Source organism: Dermacentor silvarum, chromosome 8, assembly GCF_013339745.2.
Source record: "Dermacentor silvarum isolate Dsil-2018 chromosome 8, BIME_Dsil_1.4, whole genome shotgun sequence".
NCBI classification, from domain to species: Eukaryota; Metazoa; Arthropoda; class Arachnida; order Ixodida; family Ixodidae; genus Dermacentor; species Dermacentor silvarum.
Window position 1 is genome coordinate 112249398 of NC_051161.1, and position 23714 is coordinate 112273111.

Consider the following 23714-nt stretch of genomic DNA (forward strand, 5'->3'; position numbering starts at 1 on the left):
GAAAACTTAGAAATTTGGCAATGGAACTGCCGTGGGTACCGAAGGAAAAAAGGGCTACTGACACAATTGATCGCTCAATCCTCAAAGCCGCCAGGGGTCATAGCCCTACAAGAGCCCGGTACCCGACCAACACTACATGGCTACGAGGAATACCACGCAAGTCAAGACGACAAATGGAAGGTAGCCACACTCGTGGACAAAAACATAACAACTATACAACACACATCTATACACGACGTAGACGTACAACATGTACTCCTAGAATTCGTGTACAAAGGCAATCAGACAAAGAGTGCCTTTGTTCTAAACGTCTACTGCCCCCCCAGCCAAAGGCGGGCAAACATTGACAAACTCTTCAGGGACACTCTCCGCCTTGCCAAAGATCGCCCTCTGGTAATCATGGGCGATTTCAACGCTCAGAACACGCTATGGGGGTATCAGAGGCAGGACTGGAAGGGTCTCCAGCTAGAAACACTAATGGAACAGAGTCACCTCACACTGATCACAGACCCGAACACTCCGACGAGGGAAGGGAACAGCGTAACACGCGACACCACTCCCGACCTCACCTTCATCACACAAACCACGCGAGCCGAATGGCTCAACACACTCGAAAACTTAGGCAACGATCACTACATACTGAACATAACGCTACAAACCGGACGCCTACGCAGGCAGATCGGCACAGCCAAAATCACTGACTGGCGAAAAATTAGGGAAGCCCAAGAACAGGACACAGACACAATCACGAACCTGGAAGACTGGTGCGACAACCTCCGTCGACAGAAACAACACCACACAAAGGAAATCGCCAGAACGGAAGAGACCCCAGAAGTGGATCCCCACTTACTACACCTGTGGGACGCCAAACGAGGTCTCACCCGCCGTTGGAAAACACAGAAGTACAACAGGAAACTGAAGACACGCATAGCACAAATAACAGCGGAAGCAGAAGAATATGCCATGCAACTCGCCTCGGCGAACTGGTATCGATTCTGCGACTCCTTCGGTGGCACCCTGGGTACCGCCAAAACGTGGCACATACTAAAAGCCATCCTGGACCCCACCAAAACCAAAGGAGAGGGGCACAAGGCCCTGGAGCGGCTACTACACACCTACCCAGGCAGCCAACAAGACCTCATCGACGCCATCAAGAACAAGTGCTATGGAGATCCAGCTCCCACGCAACCATGTACAACACCATACATGGGACAACCCAACCCACTTTTGGACGAACCCATCACAGAAAACGAGGTGAGAGCGGCCATCGCAGCCACCACCCGTAACACAGCGGCGGGCACGGACCGTATCACGAACGCCATGATCAGAAACCTTAGCGACAAGTCCATCTCCGCGCTCACGGCCTTTCTCAACCAACACTGGGAACAAGGTACGGTGCCGGCGATGTGGAAACACGCACGCATAATCATGATACCCAAACCGGGGAAGAAATTGGCAATTGAAAATCTGAGACCAATCTCGCTCACATCCTGCCTCGGCAAGGTGTACGAGAAAATCATACACAAGAGACTACAGGGACACTTAGAAGACAACAAGCACCTGCCAGACACCATGTTTGGTTTCCGTGGAGGCTTGTCCACACAAGACGTTTTACTGCAAATCAAGGAAGAAGTCCTCAGCAACGTTCCCGCAGCGGCGAACATGCCCTCCTAGCAATCGACATCAAAGGAGCTTTCGACAACGTCAGCCACCAAGGAATCCTAGAAGGGCTCGCCAACACCAACTGCGGTGAGCGAACGTACAAGTACGTTCAGAGCTTCCTAAGCCACCGCACGGCAGAGCTGAAGATTGGGGAGATCCAGACTGCAGTATACCACCCTCCCAACAAGGGCACACCACAAGGAGCAGTCATCTCACCCACGCTCTTCAATGTCGCCATGATCGGCCTCGCAAGAAAACTGCAGGACGTAGAAGGCCTCCGCCACGCCTTCTACGCAGACGACATAACACTCTGGACCACAACAGGGTCCCTTATTGAAAAAGAAGAACGGCTGCAAACTGCAGCTGACCTCATCCAAGAATACGTCAGCCAACGGGGACTACAATGCTCGCCCGAGAAATCTGAACTCATACGAGTCTGGCGAGGCCGGGGTAACCACACAGTCCCCACAGACCCAACACGAAAAATCGAGGTACACCTCAACGGGAGCCTCATACCAGAAACGTCATTGCTCAGGGTGTTGGGCATGTGGCTGCAGTCTAACCAGCGTGCTACACACACCCTTACGCTCCTCAAAACCAGTGTCAAGGCGATATCACGCATGATATCCCGTGTAACATCGAAGAATAGAAGCATGAAGGAAGGGGACACACTCCGACTGGCCAAAAGCCTGGTGGTGAGCAGAATCACATACAGCCTGCCCTACTACCATCTCACACAATCCGAGACGAAACAGGCCGACACGCTCTTGAGGATGGCTTTCAAGACCGCTCTCCGCCTGCCGATGAGTACATCGACTGAGAAATTATTGGCGCTGGGGTTACACAACACCCTCAGCGAACTCACAGAAGCCCTTCACGTCTCACAACAACAGAGACTTGCGCGGACTCACACGGGCCGGCAGGTCCTACAAACTTTGGGCTTCAAAGCCACAACACGAACCCAAGAAACCTGCACGATACCTCGTCACGTCCAGGACAGGTATCACATTGCCCCAATACCACGCAACATGGACCCTAACCTACACTCCGGAAGGAGGAAAGCAAGGGCCCAATACATAGAGAAAACATTCAGGTTCGATACCACGGCCCGTTTTACGGACGCCGCTATGTACGGAACGAATAAAAAGGGCGCAGTGGCAGTGGTATGCGACCGCCGAGGCCACGTCACCTCCAGTGCATCGACCCGCCCCTGCACGATCACGGAAGCGGAAGAACTGGCCATCGCGTTAGCCATCCGCGAAGGTCAACACGCAAAAAAACCACTGACGATCCTCACGGACTCCCAGCAGGCCTGCCGCAACTTCCTACAGGGAAGAATCGCAAGACCTGCGGCACAAGTCCTAGCCCAAATACCTAAGGAGGACACTGACGACAACACCATCATAACCATCATTTGGATACCGGGTCACGCTGCCATCACGGGTAACCTGTATGCCGACAGAGCAGCTCGAGAATTTGCATATAACCGAGCACTCATCACGCCGACTGCAGATGACCCTGACCCAGTTGACCCCGAGTATTCAGCAATCCTGAACTACCACAGAGGGAGTCGCTTGCGATATCCCCCACCCCATCGAATACTAAAGACGGAGGATGCCGCTGCCTGGCGTAGGCTCCAGACAGGCACTTACACCAACCTACACATATTACATCGCCTGCACCCCACAGCCTACAGGGACGAATGCCCGTGGTGTGGGGCCACACCAACCCTATACCACATTACGTGGGAGTGCACGCTACACAACATAGAACACCATGACACGAACACCACGAGGGAGCAATGGGAGGCACTGCTGTCCAGCTCGGCCCTCGACGACCAGCTCAAGCTGATCCAGAGAGCAGAGAAGATGGCAAGAGCCAGCGGAGCCCTGGACTAGGGGCCCCGACCATTAGCGATGCCCCATTGGGGCAAGACAAAACTATATTTGAATTAAAGTTTATCTATCTATCTATCTAAAAAGGTTGCGCGTCACATCTCTTACCTATGTCGGCTGTAAGTTGTGTTTACAGTGCACGGAGAAAACACATTTTCACTCCATTTCACGGCACGAGGTATAGGGTCATTCCGTTTTTTACTCCATCATTTCACGAAGGAGGTAAAATCATGGTTTTATGTTTTTTTACTCCATGGTGATGGAGTAAATATATTGAGTGATGGAGTTTTAAAAGGTATTAAACCATAAAAACCCTCATTCAGGCTTATTTGTGTTTACAGTGTTACGGCAGATGACGTTCGACCGAAGACAGCCTTTGTCACGCCCGATGGCATATACGAATTTAACGTCTTACCGTTTCGACTTTGTACTGAGCCAGCAACTTTTCAGTGCATGATGGATACCGTTCTGCGCGTCTTCGTATGGTACATGTGCTCGTGCTACCTAGAAGATATGGTTCTTTTAGCTCCGCACTTCCGTACGCACCTTCAACGCCTCTGGCGTGTTTTGACGTGTTGGAGAAACGAAGGCCTACAACATAATTTAAAGAAGTGCCGTTTTGCAGGGCGGCCGCTGACGATACTGGATTACGTCGTCTCCGAGGATCTCCCCCATACAGCCAAAGTCGCCGAATTGCCTAAACTTACGTCCTTCAAAGAACAGCGTAGTTGCGTAGGTTTGTGTTCCTACTTCCGACGCTTCATTCGAAATTTTGACGCCATCATATCGCCCCTGACGAAGCTCCTTGGAAGCAACGGACCCCTTCGTTCGTGGTCGTCAGAGTACGAGGAGACGTTCGCAAATCTCCACCGTTTCTTGACGTCTCCTCCAATTTTGCGCTACTACTACCAGTCGACCCATGCAAAGGTGCACACCAACGCCAGCGGTTTTGGCCTCGGCGCTGTCCTTGCGCAGCGCAAACCTAGCTTTTCTGAATATGTCGTGGCCGATGCAAGTCGCACCCTTTCGAAAGCCGAGACCAATACACTATCGTGGAAAAAGAACATCTGGCGATCATCTAGGCTCTTACTAAGTTCTGGACTTATTTGTATGGCCGCCCATTTGATGTCATCACGGACCACCATGCACTATGTTGGCGGTCGTCATTGAAGGATCCTTCGGGTCGTCCGGCCCGCTGGACACATCGCCTGCAGAACTACAATATCCACGTGCTGTACCGTAATGGACGCCAACATTCTCACGCCGACGCCCTGTCACACTCCGCCTTACCGGACGACAGTGCCTGCTGCTCAATATCCCAGCTCACAGTTTTCTTCCATCGACCTTGGGACTCTCGTTTCCGAGTAGCACAATGACCCGTGGATGGCCTCGATTATAGACTTGCTTCATGACCCGCCATCACAGTCAAGCACTCGAACGTTGCCTCGTCAGACTCGCCATTTCTCGGTTCGCGACAACCTGCTTCACCGGCGTAGTTATATCGCAGACGGCTGCCAGTAGTTAGTAGTTCCTCGCGGTCTGCGCACCGAAATATGCGCATCCTGTCACGCTGATCCACAGTGTGTACAATCTGGAGTTTTGAAAACGTACTAGCGCCTTCGACAACGCTACTACTGGCAAGGGATGTACAACTACGTTCAAAACTTCGTTCGCGCCCGCCTCGATTTTGAGCGCCAGAAACCATCACCCCAGCTTTCGCTAGCTGGTTTGCAGCCTCTACCCTGGCCTGCACGGCAGTTCGGGTGCGTTGGAATCGATTTGTATGGGCCACTTCCCTTGACGTCGGCTCGTAACCCTTCGGCCATTATGGCAGTAGTTCACATCATGCGATATGCCGAAACTGCCGCCTTCCAAGCAGCTACAGCGCACGATGTTGTCTCACTCCTGTTTCGCCTAATAATCCTGTGGCATGGTCCAGTCCAGGAATTGCTCATTAATCGCGGACGTGTGTTCCGGTCTGAAGTAGTTTAAGCCATTCTCAAAGATTTCCACGTGGTTCATCGCGCTACTACAGCGTACCAACCTCAAACCAATGGCCTTACAGAACGCTTCAATCATACGCTCGGCGACATGCTTTCAATGTAAGTCGCCTCCAACCACACGAACTGGCACGACATTCTGCCCATCGTAACATATGCGTATACAATACCGCTACACGGAGCAGCACTGTTTTTTTGTCCATTTTGTTACCGCACGGCGGCAGCGGTCGCACGCCATCGACACAATTTTTACCATACCAGCCGAATGCATCCGAAGGTTCGCTAGCTTCTGCCATGGCAAGGCATGCTGAAGAATGCCGCGATCTCGCACGTGCCTTTACTTCCAACGACCAAGAGCGCCAGAAGAGCTCTTGCGGTGACTCCACTTCCGTGATCACCTTGCTTCCTGGCGCGCTTGTGTGGCTCTCTGTCCCGTTCACAGCCCCTGGCCTCTCATTCAAAATACTTTCGAATTTTGAAGGCCCTTACCGCATAGACGAATGTGCATCTCCCATGAACTATGTAATCGAAGCAGTTGAACAATCTTCGGACCTGCGCAGTCGTGGACGAGACATTGTCCATGTCGACCGCCTCAACACTTACTAGGATCCGGTCATCATGACGACCTGTTGGGTCACTGGACTGCTCATTTATCACTCCCGGGGTAATTGTAGCGAAGATAGGCGCTGGTGGGGTCCGGCTCCAATGCGGCCAGATGCTCTTGCCCGGCAACGGCGCTCGTGCTTGGAAGCTATGTCCTCGTTGACTGTCGCTGCTGCGCTGCTCCGAGTTCTAATAAACCCTTTTGCAAATGTAACATATTTTTCTGCTTTACTTCCCAATTTGTTCTAGTAAAATCCGCCGTTCAAGTACGTCAGGCTTTTTTACATCTGGCACCTGCACTCCAAGTATCGTTAATTATTTCCATAGACCTTTAATTCGCCTGCAATAATGCTTCAACCCAATTCTCGAGAAAGTGCAAGAATTGGGTTGAAGATTAATATGCAGAAGACAAAGATAATGTTCAATAGCCTGGCAAGGGAACAAGAATTCAGGATCGCCAGTCAGCTTCTAGAGTCTGTAAAGGAATATGTTTATCTAGGTCAATTACTCACAGGGGACCCTGATCATGAGAAAGAAATTTACAGAAGAATAAAATTGGGTTGGAGTGCATACGGCAGGCATTGCCAAATCCGACAGCTTACCACTGTCGTTGAAAAGAAAAGTGTACTATCATTGCATTCTACCGGTGCTAACATATGGGGCAGAAACTTGGAGGTTAACAAAGAAGCTCGAGAACAAGTTAAGGACCGCACAAAGAGCGATGGAACGAAAAATCTTAGGAGTAACGTTAAGAGACAGGAAGAGAGCGGTGTGTATCAGAGAACAAACGGGGGTAGACGATATTCTAGTTGACATTAAGCGGAAGAAATGGAGCTGGGCAGGCCATGTAATGCGTAGGATGGATAACCGGTGGACCATTAGGGTTACAGAATGGATACCAAGAGAAGGGAAGCGCAGTCGAGGACGGCAGAAAGTCAGGTGGGATGATGAGGTTAGGAAATTCGTAGGCGCAAGTTGGAATACGCTAGCGCAAGACAGGGGTAATTGGAGATCGCAGGGAGAGGCCTTCGTCCTGCAGTGGACATAAATGTAGGCTGATGATGATGATGATGATGATTGCTCCAGTGGAGGATCCGCACAAACGCACCAGCATGACAAGATACGTATACACCTGTATGAGCGTGACCAAGGCAGCGAAACCGTATCCCACGCGGCGGATATCTTCTGGACGAAAACACTTTTGCCCATCAATGCTACGATCTGTCAACATTTTAACATGGGAGTGTCGGTTCGGTGAAGTGCCGCCGTTACTCGGAGAAAAATGGCGGCTCTTTTGGATGGCGTGCTCGTTTCCTGAATGACACAGTATTTTGCTGCAGGTGGATACGGCGAAGTTACTGGCGCCATCGGCGAGGCCAACCTGTTGTCTGTTGCCAAGGGGATAAGCGGTAGTGCTTTCAAAACTGTGGTCACGCTGGCCTTTACTGTTGGGCCAGCGTGAAATAGGATTATTAGAAAAATAGGTAACCCATAGGATTATCGTGTACACTGCTGCGCATCATTATTATTTTATTTGTTCCTGCCTTGTGACTATTGTGACTATTTGTTCCTGCTAACTGACTTGTATTCATTTTACCTCTATTCACCAATTTTTACTGTAATTATGTTCTATCCCCTCTACCCACCCCTCATGTAATGTCCCTCACGGGACCCTTGAGGTATAATAAATAAAAAATCAAAATAAATATTACAGCTGCGGTAGCACGTACTTGGATTTCTAATCTCTGTAATGTTGGTCAACCCTCCAAGCGTAAAAAATGTCTTAGATGAGGCTTTTTTAGTAAAGAGTTTTTCGGACCCTGCACTACAGTGATGAAATTTGACTAAGACGAAAGTGCGCTGCTGCTTACAACTTGCAAGGCTTTTTTTTTTCTTTTTTATTCCTTTCCTTTTTCTTTTTTTAGGATAAAGTGTCATTCGAGTTGTATTTAGGTTGAAAATAGTAATGTTTCGTTGCTAGCATTCAGTTACCAGTGAGCTCAAGTTCAGGCTATATTAGTTAGTGGCGTTACACTTCACTTTTACTTTTGACTATAAATATTTGGTCACTTGACACATACGTGCAAAGAAAAATGGTGTGCTTCATTAATCATATCTTGACCAGTCATCTGTGTCGTCATCATCACTATCGCCTGTTTATCAAGACGAAATCATTTCTGCAAGATATATGAAAGAAATTAGTATCTGATGCAAATAAAACTTAACAGAAGCACTTAAAATACAATTTCAGGCAATAAGTTACTATAACCAAGCAAAAGAACTCTCCCGGCGCTTTTGATTGGTTATGTGACGGTACCCCGGTTCGTTGACAGTTTCGCTGTCAATGAACGCCACGTGTGATTCTTGCAGTACTTTCAGAGCGAATTCAGTTAAACATGTGTCCTTGTTTATCGAATACAAGCATGCCTTTTACAATAGTGTGACAGAAGATGTTCTCATTCCCACCGCAATCCAAAGACGTGCTCGGAGCGGTAGACAGTCCCTTTAATATGCGAAGCAAGATTCTTTCGGCAACCGGTCGTCGCCACGCCCTCACCTCTCTCGTTCGCTTTCCGTCGACCTAGTTGCACGCGAACATCACCATACGGTAGCGACTCGGATACCGAGAATCCTGGTAGGGGGTGTAGCTCAGATGGTAGAGCGCTCGCTTAGCATGCGAGAGGTACTGGGATCGATACCCAGCACCTCCACGACTTTCTTTTTTTTTCGGCAGTAATAATAGCGCTCCAAGTCGTTGTGAGTCTTTCTGCATTCCTGTTTTTTTTTTCCTTGACAATGCCGCAATACTGATTTGTGAGAAAGTCGATGTAGCAAATCAGTTTTGCGCAGCTAGGGTAAACTGCAATATGGCGCTTTTGTATGCATTTCACAAGAAAAGGTTACTGCTTTTTCGTACCCTTGGGTTAAAGTAACGTTCACATAAGCGCGCTCATTGTGAATAGTTCGCTGTGTTTAGGGTGCTTTATGCATTATGAAAATTTACCCGGACAATTTTTTCAGGAATTCGGTCAGATATTCTAAAAACGCATCACAGTCTTCAGCGAATCCTCCGTCCCGAGCGCATTCACTGCCAGAGTATTTAGTTCGGCGACTTCGTTATACGCTTCCAAATTATTATCTGTAAAAGGTGCCTCCCTTTTAAAGATGACCGGTTATATCATGCCCAAATTCTCGACCATGCTCCCCCCCACCCGCTACATAGTGCAGCTAGTGCTGTCTAATTCTACGCAACAACGACGACAACCACAAGGAGTTTAAGATGAGGATGAAAGTACAAGTGCGACATGCCGACGCAGCATCACTGGCTCTTTAGAAGGAGAAGAAACACCTAATTTGGCACATTCTTTAAGAAAAGGTTGTACGATGGCAGCTAGGACTTCCAAACACTTATTCCACGTGCCACACGACGCAGCCCATAGGAGCTGTTTTGTTGCCGCGTGTGGTACAGTGAACAAGTGCTCAAGCTATTTGAAATCAGTGCATGGATGGGTGTGGTCTTGCACGTGCTATTTACTGCAATTTTTAAAGTTTACATTGCCATCCTTGCTTAACAGATGTAAACACAGAGACGTTGGCCTCGCTACACAAAGCAGCAGACAAATGTGGGAATATTTTGAAACTGTTCTCTGTTGTTAGGATTTTATGTTGTCCTATTACCATTAAAATGATTATTGTGAGCTTTATGCATTGTGTTTATTGTTATTTGCGTTACGTTCGGATTTGTGTTCGCGTCAAACATTTTACGTTTGCTTGTACTAATATTTTCCTGAATGTGTGTATTCACTGAATAATTTTATGCGTTGTGCTTGTAATGAGTGTCCATTTTTATTACATAATTCTTTTTATTCTCTTGATTATTGTATTGTGCTAGTATACATTTATTCACATCCGGTCTGTAAATTCGCTGTCATGTAGCCGGGCCCTCAACCAGTTTCACGTTGTTGGCAACCGCTTTTCGCCTGAGGGATCCCTCATTGCTGTTGTAAATAAATAAATAAATAAACAAAGAAATAAATAAATAGACTTTGTGGTGACGCTTTGCATGTGTGCGGGCAGAGCCAAGACTGCGATTACTCTGCGGCTGTAGGCGGGGGGGGGGGGGGGGTCGTAGTTGTAGTGAGTCGAACAGAGAATAATGTTATCCGCAAATGCAGTCCGCCTGAAGGAGTGGAAATGAAAGCTGCCCCCCACCAGTTCTCTAAGAGAATCATTCCTTTTCTGTTTTGGCTCGAAAAATTGATCACCCTTCCTCAGGAGGACAGCCGACGTTAGCATTTCTTGCTACTCAGTTGATATGCATCGAAAAGAAAAAAAAATATATCCGTCGAGCCGGATTTGAACCAGCGACCTATGGATGCCTGTCTTGGAGGTGCCTCTACAGTCCACCGCTCTACCAACTGAGCTATCGACGGAACGGTTACACCGCGCCTTAAAGAGCTAGCGCTTCCTGACAGTGATATGACCCAGTTAACTGAAGGAAGACGTGGCTAAGGATCGGCGCGAAATTGGTTCACCGGTGTCACCGAATCTTTTACCTGCGCATATTGGCTTGAACGTAGGCTGGCACTTTAGGGGACGCTAAGAAATTCCGACCAGATTTTAAGGAGAAAAAAAAGCGCATTTGTTACGCTGTATTCATACTGTAGCCAAATACGTAGAGCCACTTTAGCGGAGAGCCGAGATTCTCTAAACAAGAAACACGCACTGCAGCCGACGTTGCAGTGGTTTTACCGTCCATCGGTAGCCTAGCTCTATTCGTTATTTTAATTCGTCGCGTTCGATAATCACTCGGGGGTTTTCTAAAATCGTGGAACCTGCCAATACGACTCTTTTTTTGCAAGACCTCATAGAATACTCTGTAGGAAGAGGCTTCAACCATTTTTCTCGACAGGTTTTCCACTTTTTGGATTCGCCGGTTCCGTTCAACTTTCACAGAACCCGAAGAATGTACAGACCTACAAAAACAAGCGTGCGTGATAACACCACTGACACCCGGTACCATATTCTGGCTCTTTTCGACACGCGTGGCGTGGTTAGAATATTCTACCGTCAGCCTGCCTTATGGTACCGGTGCTGTGTTTAAATACCTTGTAAATTTATGCGGGGAAGCCTGCAGCAGCGTTTGGATTTGCCACTGCGTTGAACATTACCCCAATCTGTTGGGAAAAATCCAAAGCCGTGAAGACTACAAAACTTCACCGACAGCTTTGCAGCAATCAGAGGTCGGCGTAAAGTTACCAATAGATGTCCTTTGGCATCTTTCTGCAGCGACATTTCGGGGTAACTATCGAATCTTGCCCACTGTAAACATTTGGGCACTTATGCCCTCAGGCCCTTCGCATTCTCCAAAGCTTGAAAAGTATCTCTCCGCATTCTCTCATTTGGTTTCCCGCTCACTTGGGGTCGACTGAGGGCTCTCCCTCTAACCCTAACGAGAGCGCGCACGAGGCCGCGCGAGGACTCATTGACCGCGCCGCCTCCGCAGTCCCCCTACCCCGCGGGGAACCATTGATGACGTATAATGAAATCACTAAGCATTACTATCTGTCAAGACGGGTATTCCCCCTCCAGCACCCTGCCTTATGCAGGGCGCGGGCGGTGACCGTTCGACTTTTACAAGCTCGTGCGTATCCTAACCTTGCGGTTCTTCACGCTATATACCGTGAAAGGTATCCCAGTGCGGACTGCCCTGCCTGTGGACTAACGACAACATTTAACCATGTGTTGTGGGAGTGTGAAGCCATCGGCTCCGCCTTCAGCGAGGATAGGTGGGCTGCGCTTTTGGGCAGCCGCGAACTCAACGACCAAACCCTGGCCGTCCAGAGTGCCCGCGATCGGGCCGTCAAGCTCGGCTTGCCGGTCACTACGTGGGACTATACACTGTAAAATAATTTACACCCCTAAGGGTTTTTTTGAGTGTCTATAACTAACCCCCTAGCACCCTTGAAAAGGCTGGTTTTTATATGTAATTACACCCTTACACCCTCCTCTTGCATTCTCGGAAAGCAGAGGAGAGATGTTAGTAGAATTCGCGGAAAGGAATAGGCTCCGAATAATGAATACCTTCTTCAGGAAGCGCACCAACAGGAAGTGGACTTGGAAAAACCCTAATGGAGAAACAAGGAATGAAATAGATTTCATACTCTCTGCCGATCCAAGCATAGTGCCGGATGTAGAAGTGTTAGGTAAGGTTAAGTGCAATGACCATAGGTTAGTGAGGTCTAGGATTTCTCTCAATTTGAAGAGAGAGAGAGAGTGAAATTAGTCATGAGGAAACAGGCCAACCTAGAGGCAGTAAGGATAAAAGCAGACAAATTCAGGCTGGTGCTTGCAAACAAATATGCAGCTTTAGAAAAGGAAGATAAAGACAACATAGAGGTAATGAATGAAACCGTAACTAGGTTGATCTCAGAAGCAGCAATTGAAATGGGAGGTAAGGCACCAAGGCAACCAGTAGGTAAGCTCTCCCAAGAAACAAAGCACCTAATAAAGAAACGACAGAAGATAAAAATGTCGAACTCAAGAGATCGGATAGAATTCGCTGAACTGTCAAAACTAATCAACAAGAGAAAAGTAAGGGATATTCGAAATTACAACGTGGAAAAGATTGAGGAAGCCGTAAAATATGGACGCAACATTAAATCAGTAAGTAGAAAGCTTGGCATAGGACAAGGCAAGATGTTTTTACTTAAAGATAAGCATGGTAATATCATCAGCAATTTCGATGACATAGTAAAAGCAGCGATAGAATTCTATACTGACCTGTACACAGCCCAAAACAGCCAAGCTACTTTCATTCAAAATAGTGATGAACCGGATACAGAGGCTCCTTCTATAACTAGCGCTGAAGTTAGAAGGGCCTTGAAAGACATGACCAGGGGAAAAGCTGCAAGAATGCAATAACACTAGATTTAATCAAAGATGGAGGAGATATCATGCTTGAAAAGCTTGCGGCCCTTTATACGCAATGCCTCACAACTTCATGTGTACCAGAGAACTGGAAGAACGCCAACTTTATACTAATCCATAAGAAGGGAGACGTTATAGAACTGAAGAATTATAGACCCATCAGCTTGCTTTCAGTATTGTATAAAATATTCACCAAGATAATTTCCAATAGAATCAGGGCAACACTTGACTTCAGCCAACCAAGAGAACAGGCTGGCTTCAGGAAGAGCAAACATCTTAGCAAACATCTACAAGGATTCCACAGCTACCTTGGTTCTCCACAAGAAAAGTAGAAAGTTACCTATCAAGAAAGGGGTCAGGCAAGGAGACACAATCTCTCCAATGCTATTCACTGCATGCTTAGAAGAAGTATTCAAGCTCTTAGACTGGGAAGGCTTAGGAGTGAGGATCAACGGTGAATATCTCAGCAACCTTCGGTTTGCAGATGGCATTGTCCTATTCAGCAACAATGGAGACGAATTACAACAAATGATTGAGGACCTTAATCGAGAAAGTGTAAGAATTGGGTTGAAGATGAATATGCAGAAGACAACGATCATGTTCAATGGCCTGGCAAGGGAACAAGAATTCAGGATCGCCACTCAGCCTCTAGAATCTGTAAAGGAGTACGTTTTCTAGGTCGATTACTCACAGGAGACCCTGATCACGAGAAAGAAATTTGCAGAAGAATAAAATTGGGTTGGAGTGCATACGGTAGGCATTACCAAATCCTGACTGGGAGGTTACCACTGTCGTTGAAAAGAAAAGTGTACAATCATTGCATTCTACCGGTGCTAACATATGGGGCTGAAATTTGGAGGTTAACAAAGAAGCTCGAGAACAAGTTAAGGGCCGCACAAAGAGCGATGGAACGAAAAATCTTAGGACTAACGTTAAGAGACAGGTAAAGAGCGGTGTGGATCAGAGAACAAACAGGGATAGCCGATATTCTAGTTGACATTAAGGGGAAGAAATGGAGCTGGGCAGGCCATGTAATGCGTAGGATGGATAACCGGTGGACCATTGGGTTTACAGAATGGATACCAAGAGAAGGGAAGCGCAGTCGAGGTCGGCAGAAAACCCGATGGGATGATGAAGTTAGGAAATTTGCAGGCGCAAGTTGGAATACGCTAGCGCAAGACAGAGGTAATTGGAGATCGCAGGGAGAGGCCTTCGTCCTGCAGTGGACATAAAATATAGGCTGATGATGATGATGATGATGACGACACCCTTATGATGGTTCTTCTAATTTGCAATAACACCCTATCCCTCGAGGGTGTGTTAAAGAATTTATTACCCTTGACCTATGGGGTGTAAAGATGTGATCAGCAATATGTTACCCCTTCACCTATCGGTGTAATGAGCATTATAATAGCCCTTACTATGAGAGTGAAATCTGGCGTGCTGTAGCAGGTTGTGATGAGTAGTGCGCGACACAATGCGGTGACTTTTGTGGTGCGCGACACGGTGCGGTGATGCGCGATGGTGATATTTGTGGTGTGCGACAAGGTGCGGTGCATTTCAAACAAGAAGCAGACGACAAGGAGAACGCGCGCCGCTCTACCGCACCGCGCCGAAAACGACGACGTCGAAGAGCGGCCAGCGCGTGAACACGCGGCACAAGAAAAGAAATCAAAAGAAAAAAGCCAATCCAATCACAAAAGAACACGGAGCCTCGAGTAGCCAATCAGAAATCGACGAATCGACCAGAGCAGCAGAAAAAGGAGCCGCGCTGGCAGCAGGGGGAAGAGTTCCAGAAGCGGCACCAGGACAAGGTCGGCCACCGGATCGGGAGTTGAAGACGGCCGTCGGGTTCCGGACCCGAGCCACCAGGACTTCACCCGGCCGGGGCCTCCTGCCAACCCATTCCTGGGCGCCGCCACTCCATCCGTTCGAGAGCTGCTGCCCGAGGCCGGCAAGCGTCTGCGCCCGTGGGCAGAACGAGAGCTGTCGGGCTACGGGCCCAAGCTCTACGACCAGCTGCCCGGCCAGAACGCCGCCGCCGTCAACCCCTGCTGCCAAGCCGCCTGCCTTCCCGGGAATCGCCACCCTGCCCGATAATCTACTGCTGCTGCCCGAGGCCGGTGAGCGTCTGCGTCCGTGTGCAGAACCTGAGCTGTCGGGCTACGAGCCCGAGTGCCACGATCAGCTGCCCGACCAGAACGCCACCACCGTCGGCTCGTGCTGCCGAGCCGCCTGTCTTCTCCCACCGAGCCAGAGCTGCCACGCTCTGGTAGCCTGTACGACGTTCCGACACGACTTTTGGTGAGACCAACACCGCTTATCTCGTCGTCTCGTCTCCGCTGCTCCGCGTCGAGACTATAGCACGCGCACATGCCCGCTTCCTGCCCGAACTTGCCCGATATCATTAAGCGTTCTAGCTACATGTTTTCATATTATCTTTGTGTGTTTGGTTTATAGTTTTCTTTTCGTTCTAGTTTTAATTATTAAAAGTTTGTGTGTTTCTCAACAAACGGCTTTGTCCTCGATTGGGTTCTGGGAGGCTCCGCCTCAGAGAACCGCCAGAAAACATTAACACAAAAAAGAACCTGCTCATCACACAGGTACAGTCTGTTTCACACTTAGGGTAAAACTCGGAGCACCTTTCAAGGTGGTCTGTTTTCCCCTAAGTGTGAAACAGACTGTACATATCCACTTCATTGTATGTTTCGTAACTCTACTGTCTGGTTAACACACAGGAATGTTATGTATCGTGTGCATATTATAGGTAATGTGTTTCCAAATGCAGGGCATAACATTTTGGGAGAATACACGTAATCACATGCGAGTGTTTGGCCTGAAATGGTCACATTTACCACATATGCAAAAAGATAGACTGCAGGGAAGGTCATTTATTCTAGCCTCCTGTACAATTTTAGATGTTGAAGTAAGCCTTGTATGTGGTGACGATTCTTCTGGCCATGCCATGTCGCAGAACAGTTGCATCCAAAACCATGTTTAGGGTGCAGGTGAGGCTGGTGATGCCTTTGTGTAGCTTGATTTCAATGTCCAAGGACGAGCCGTCAGCTTCTTTTCTACCTGCGAAATGAGTTGTTGCAGTTTGATGTCAGGAAAAGTACATGCAACATGGCAAGTAGGGCTTCTCTGCATTATTCACTTTATAAGTTTAATATTATGTACGACATATGAACCAAAAGTAAAATTTAGCATGCATGCTAATAAACATGCTCGTTTTCAGCGCAATCAATCGCTTACAAATACATCCATCCTTTCTTGTGCAATAAGGTGACAATGAGAAGCCACATCAGCTCATTGATACTTTTTCCATCAAGCAAGTCTTATTTAACACCGCTGCAAAAAAAGAGTATGTGAAAGCAGTTTTGTAGGAAACTTACATAACGAAAACAATCCGAGACACTACTGTCCACAAAGTGTAAGAAATTATATGAAAAGATAGGACTGAGACTGTCATTTCTGCTTTGGTTGCTTTCTGTCGTAGTGATCTTAGCTTTTAAGCTCACTTCACAGATGTGCTCTCGATAATTTGGATGTCATGGTGGTTGCTCGGCAAATTCTTATCAAGCATGGTTCCTTTGAAAATATGTTACACAAAAATGTTAGTCAAAAGCATTACTTTGAGTATAACTTGAAGCAGCACGAAGAAACAAGGACAAGAATTGAAAACAAACACGAGAGAACCAGTGCTGCACTGCCAACTGTAAATTTTATTGAAGGAACAACTACCTTTATAACATGTTGAAAAACACCAACAAAAAAAAGGTTTGAAGGCATGTGTACTGCTAACAAGTAGAGGTGCTTATCTAAAAAATTTATCTCAAGTTAGACTGTGTGATGCTGCACTTACACATTTATCTCCTGCTTTGATGATGTAGTAAGCATCTACTATTTCTGTTTTTTCCTTATTGCATGCTTCAGAAACCTAGTGTCACCGATCAATGGGGTACCTGTGCATTTATTGCAATGTGCAGCTAAATGGCTGCCTTACCTGTCTTTTACATTGATTTTATGCTGCCTAGCGAGCTTTATCATTAAAACATTGCCCGGTTTGTCCTATGTACACTCGTCCGCATTTTAATGGTAACTTGTAAAGAATTTCAGAGGTACAATTGAATTTTTCTTGTGATTGGTGGTGCATTGGCTCGCATTTCTAATTTTTTATAGCATTGCATAGCTTCAAGAGTTTTCAGGGAGCGGAAAACACTAGGTTGTCCAACTTGTGAACATATGGTACTGCATAAAAAGGTCTCTTTTTCACTCCTGCTTTTGGATTTTTCTTCCTGAGCGCTTTATTTCTTGCAGGAGTGTTTCACACACAGCTATGGTGATGAAAGATTGGTATCCGGCTGTTTTAATGCGTTCTAGCTGCTGTAGGAGGCTATTTTTTTTGGTGCTCACAGGACTTGTTCGCTGCGGCTTGAATACATGAGATGGCTATTCGTCTTTTCCTGAGTTTCATGGGCACTGCCATAGGCAACCAAGCCTTTCTTTTACCTGAGTTGATAAGTCAAGCAAACATGGTGATTGATGCAAATTAAATAATAATATCCAAGAATGGAACGCTATCAATATTTGTCATTTAAAAGGTGATCTTTAACCCCCCCCCCCCCCCCACCATGCATACTACTAAAACTTCTCAGAATATTGTTCACTTCTTCCTCAAAGCAATAGTCTAGTCTATGGCTTAGAAGAACCAGTAATCGTGGGGGGTTAATGTTCACCTCTAAAATGCCAATAATAATAGCATTTCATTTGTATCAAATCAACATGTTTGCAGGGCTTATCAACCCAGGTCAAAGAAAGGCTTGCTTCCCTATGACAGTGCCCATTCAAAATTCATGAAAAGGGGAATAGCCATCTCATGTATTCAAGCCGCAACGAATAAGTCCTGTGGGCACCACATGAAAAATAGCCTCTTACAGCAGCCAGAACGCCTTAACACAGCCAGCTACCCATCTTTCATCATCACAGCTGTGTGTGAAACACTCCTGCAAAAAATAAAGCACTCAGGAAGAAAAACTGAAAAGCAGGAAAAAGAAAAGATACCTTTTCATGCAATACCATATGTTCACAAGTTGTCCCATAATTTTAACAAAGTGGCCAATAGGCACCAAATCAACCTAATGTTTTATACTCCCTGCAAAGTGTTGAAGCTATGCAATGCTATGGAAATTTTGAAATGCCAGCAATGCACCACCAATCACGATCAAAAAATTCAAGTGCACCTCTGCCATTGTTTACAAGTTCAAGTTAAAATGCGACAAGTGTACGTAGGACAAACCTGGCGATGTTTTTATGATATAGCTAGCTAGGCAGCATAAAACAATGTAAAAGACAGGTACGGCAGCCATTTAGCTGCACATTGCAATAAATGCACATGTACCCCATTGTTCGGTGACACTAGGTTTCTGAAGCATGCAATGAGGACAAAAAACAGAAATAGTAGATGCTTACTACATCATCAAAACAGGAGATAAATGTGTAAGTGCAGCATCACTCAGTCTAGCAAAACTTGAGATAAATTTTTTAGATAAGCACCTCCACTTGTTAGCAGTACACATGCCTTCCAACCTTTTTTTGTTGGTGTTTTTCAACATGTTATAAGGTAGTTGTTTCCTTCAATAAAATTTCCAGTTGGCAGTGCAGCACCGGTCCTCTTGTGTTTGTTTTCAATTCTTGTCCTCGTTTCTTCGCGCTGCTTCAAGTTATACTCAAGATGAACCAACTCGCCCAAATAAAATTGTCATTTTCTGCTGTCTGTTTCTCTGTTCTCTTTATGCAAAACATCATTGAGCTGACTTGCATTTGTTCTTAATCTTTAACTAACACAGTGGCTGGTAAGAACCCCTTTGTCATAACTATTCAGCATCTCTACTTCAAAGCAGACCTGCCTACACCTTCTAACATCATCTTATAGACATATCCACTAAGCGAGAACGTAATCCAGCTAGTAATTTATTAGTGAGGTTTCCACTACAGACCTTACAAGCAAGAACTGTCTAGCATCTGATCATTTAGATGGTTTCAACTGGAACAGAATAAATATATCAGGCTAATGGAAGTTAAGCTATTTTACCAAAGCATATTTGAAACCGTTTATGTATGAGCTCAGTTAAGTTTGGCATTCTGCGCTTTCAGTTGATCTTGCTGGTTACTCGATTTCGAGTTATGTTTAGATGAAATTTGCTAGTGGCCAATATGTCCGGTCTGCATAATGCAGAAAACTGCTGGTGCACTTCTTAATCTTGTTACCGCATTCTGAAATGTGACGATTAGGCTGCGGGCTGTTTACCAAAGTAATGGCATTCTACAGAGACACACTGAATTTAAAAGACATGTTTCAGTGAGCCTTATTGCATCAGCCAATGGCCAACGTAGCTAGCCTGATCGTCTTGGAAATATTTTGTAACTTATAAGCATAGTGCATTTCACTTAGACATTTAGGACCACACAATTTTCTTGAAATCAGTCGTTTTTATAACAGCTAGCGTCCCTACCAGTTTGGTGCTACTCGTGCAACACACTGTTGCATGGACTTCAATAAAATAGTACTGCACAATTAGAAATTTTCTTTGCTCACATTGTCTAGTGATGTGCAATCATCTTTAGCAGCTGAGATAATTAGTGTTCTTGCAGGCAATATAAGAATATACTGGGATAAATGCCAAGCAAATACAGTTATGTGAGTCGTGCTTACAACCAGTTAGAGCTGTGCTCTACCTTTGCGAGGTTGTTCTCCACGTCAGGCCAGCACACGACTTGCGCAACAGGCACTTTTTGCATGCACAAAGATATTTTATGAGCTAATTGTGGCGTCAAAACATGTCATCAATCATAAGCATTTAAAAATATTTCATGAAGCACTTAGAATGCCTAATTTGCTTTGTATAAATTATCAAAGGCACCACTTTTGAATTTATTGCATTTGGTTGACAGAACTAGGACAGCCTGAAAAAAATTGTCATAAAAGAAAACTTGGCTTTCAAACTCAGAACAATTCTGCCTGCCAGGTATTATGGTTTCTTCAGAACTTATTTTTCTATACAAAATCAGACCCATCAAATAACTTTACTGAGACACAAATTAAGAACAGCAGCAACATCTCACAATGCACATTCATCAAAGGACTCGCGGCATCATACACATTATCTGTAAGAGGAGCTCTAGCTATGGCTCAACTCAGATGCCACCTATTCAAATACATGGAAAACGCAGAAATGCCTTTCTGAGATCAGCACTGGGCCGATTTTAATAAAATGTGTGCATATGAGAGAGCATGTTAAATTCTTATGACTGCTGGAAGCGAAATTTTGATTCAGGGCCTGAATGTTTTAAAGGACCTTTTCAAACATTGGTAGGTTTGAAAAAAATAGAAGCACTAAGTTTACAATTCGGTAGCTCTGCACCATAAACAGATATCACAGGTCTGTAAATTGCATCCGTCACACCATCCTAAGCGGATAAGCTTGATATGTCAATTTATATCTTACGTGATTTTGTTACATGACTTAGAAAGGTTTTGCAGAAGTTCTACTCACATATTAGTGGTTTATTTTAGTCATGTATAATATATAAAGTTTGCCTGCTTTAGATGTACTATTAGGTGCAATTTACAGAACTGTGATATCGTTTTTCATTGCTGAGTTACAGATTTGTAAACTTGATAGTCCTGTTTACAGAAAATCTGCGATTTTTGCCAATGTTTATTAAACATTGACGACCTAACTCAAAAATTCACAACTAGCAGTCACTACATTCTAACTTTTTTTAAACGCAGCAAACCCCATCAAATTCAGGGCACTGGTGGCCTGGAAAAACTATTTCTCCTCTCCCATGTATTTTAATAGGAGACAGCAAGCTAAAGCTTTCCCTTAAGGTGCAAGTGTAGTCTTTATTGGACAAACTGCATGTATACTTTGTTGAAGCCTATAAATTTAGCTGTCACAGCTATTAAAAATAACAAGGTGAGAAAGACATGTTGGTGCAATTTCAGCTATTACGTACAGCAACAAAAGGTGAAGCATAAGAAGTCTCACTGCTCGTGTGCTCTAGCTCCATTCAGTTCCATTTGTCATATCTACTCCCATCCGGATGGCAACAGAAACAGGAAGACAGAGGCGGGTTTAGAAAGCAGACCAGAGGAGCTCATATCCTAGTTGACATTAGGAGTATAGAAGGGAGATGAGCACGCCATGTAATGCGTAGTGCAGATAACCAGAGCATATTGAGTTACGGATTGGATGCCAAGGGAACAGAAGTGCAGTCGAGGACTGCAGAGATAGCCTGTATGAAGAAATTAAAAAATTTGCAGGCATCACTTGGAAATCAGCTAGCGCAAGACGGGTAATTGGAGATCACTGGGAGAGGTCTTCGTCCTCCAGTAAAAAAACAAAATGTAGGCCGATTGTGATGAAAAAAGTATACCTGTCGGCTCAGATGTCTTCCCTGTCTTTTCAGCAATGCGTAGATCCAAGGAGGTCAGTCAGTTGCCATGCAATTGCTTCACGCTGATTGTAACTGCATGGGTTTAGGAAAACAACTCTCCGTTAATAACACCCGAGATTTACCACGAAATAAAAGCACCTTTCAAAACTACAAATAGACTTAAGCATTTACCACATTAATATAAATGTATAAAGGCAAAGAATATTTGCAATAACCATAAGCTTTATCACAACACATAAGAATAAGGTCATGAAACGTACGGTAGCCATAGCACGTTCGGTAAAATTTATTTCAGAAATATTGCCGACCTCTGACACAATGCCTTTGGCAGGGTGGGTCATACAAGAAAACATAAAAAGTAATAGTAATAAGAATACCTGCGGGAAACCAAGAAACGAGTTCAAGGACGATACAAACAATTTATTAGGCGCTGAGTACTTACACAATAAAGATAAATTTATTAAGAAATCGCGTAATTGCGCGTTCATCCGCAACAGCTCGACAGCGTCTAGAGCGAACGAGCAGAACTGAAAACGAAGGATAAGCGCTCGTCCGTGTCTCTTCTTGTGTCTTCTGTTTGGCGCTTTAATTATTCAGTAACATGCACCACCTAGCCCAACAAAACGTTCTGCTTCTATAAGTACACAGTCGGGATGGTGGTGGTTTCTTTTGTTCTGTATTAGTTCTAGCGATGAAAGCACAAGTGCAGCAAACTAGCTGTGCCATTACCTACCAGCTGACCTCCGACCTAAAAAACAATTATGAGTGCGACTACGCAAGGGCCATTTAATACGGGCGTCACAGGGCACACTTGATCGCGATCGATCCCGATCGGGATCAAATTTCAGGTCGCGATTCCTTGCTCAATCTGCGAAAGGGAGCCAACCATGGTCGAAAATTTCGATCCAGATCGGGCTCTATCGCAATCGAAAGTGGCCGTGTTATACCGGTATAAAATTAAGTGTGCACCCATCTTTAGTTACATAATGAGCCAACTAGCGAAACCAAAGTATTATTTACCTGCCTGCGCCGAATACTGGCGGGTAGCAGAACTTAATGTTCTACAATTCTATGTGCTGTCACAAATTAGTTGTGGACACTGAAATTTGTATGAAAAATTGAATTTTTTTTCTTTTTCACATCAGTACCCGTGGGCTCCGTCGGAAATACGCATAACTCACTCACATACAAAACACCTCGTGCAGTCCTTTAAAGAACTTACGCGAAAATCTACCTCAATGACGCACCACAAAAACGCGACGTTGAACGTAGTACATACCTTTTATATGAGCAGTCCATGCCCATTGCGAATGTCCCTCGGTCTGAAAGCGAAGCGCTGTCTAGATGTGCACTCAGTGCACTCCATTTCTTCTACGTAGGGGAGAACGATGTCGAGGATGTATTCCGCCGAAAAAAAAACGTGCACTTGACTGTTCACGCCAACGGGAAGCGGTTTTCTCCTTTGCCACGAATCACGGCCGTCGTAGGCATAGCAGACACGGTCACAAAAAACACCGATGTTGTAGGCCACTACGGCCTTTCTTTCTCACGCATGTCGCGTCGCCTGCAGTTCAAACGCTCACTTTGCGTCGATGACCACAAAAGTACACTAAAACAACTAGATGCTGCAACTAAATGCCGCCAGAAACAATCTAATTACTCACAACTTCAGGACCGTCACGGAAAACACACACACATGCACCCCGCACAGCCCACCATGAGACTCAGTAGCGATAGCCGTGACACCTGTCGTTGATAGTTACTGTGATTTCAGTTTCGCTTTGAAAGCATAAAAAGAAATCTTCTTTTACAGTACGTGTGTATATTGGTTTCTAAGCTATTCATTCTACGCTACTTCTGAGCAATTTTCTGTGCTTAGGCAGTTGCACTGGAACTTTAGCTGCTTAAGCATTAGCTGATGTGATATTCAATAGCAGGACAGGGGGGCGGGAGGGGGGCTTTTAATTTGCGTGTAACTACATATAAAAGATAATTGAGTGCTATTTTTCATTTTTTTTGCTTGGACGTTTATCTGTAAGGCGAGGTGCCCTTTCTTCTTATCCACCGAGAAATAAAAAAAGCTTTAATTGGCATTTTCAAGACGTTCACAATACGCGTGTTGCTGAAGTGGTGTACTCAAGAAAATAGTAAATACCTTAAC

At 45.6% G+C, this 23714-nt stretch overlaps 2 non-coding genes across 2 annotated transcripts; one reads left to right on the top strand and one right to left on the bottom strand.

The window, feature by feature from the left end:
* The first annotated feature begins 8798 nt into the window (after positions 1–8798).
* On the top strand, positions 8799–8871 carry Trnaa-agc (transfer RNA alanine (anticodon AGC)). Its single transcript has one exon. It is a non-coding gene; the product is annotated as a tRNA-Ala (tRNA).
* A 1630-nt stretch (positions 8872–10501) lies between these two features.
* Positions 10502–10593, bottom strand: Trnay-gua (transfer RNA tyrosine (anticodon GUA)). The gene is given in 2 exon segments: positions 10502–10537; positions 10557–10593. It is a non-coding gene; the product is annotated as a tRNA-Tyr (tRNA).
* Between the last annotated feature and the right edge of the window lie 13121 nt (positions 10594–23714).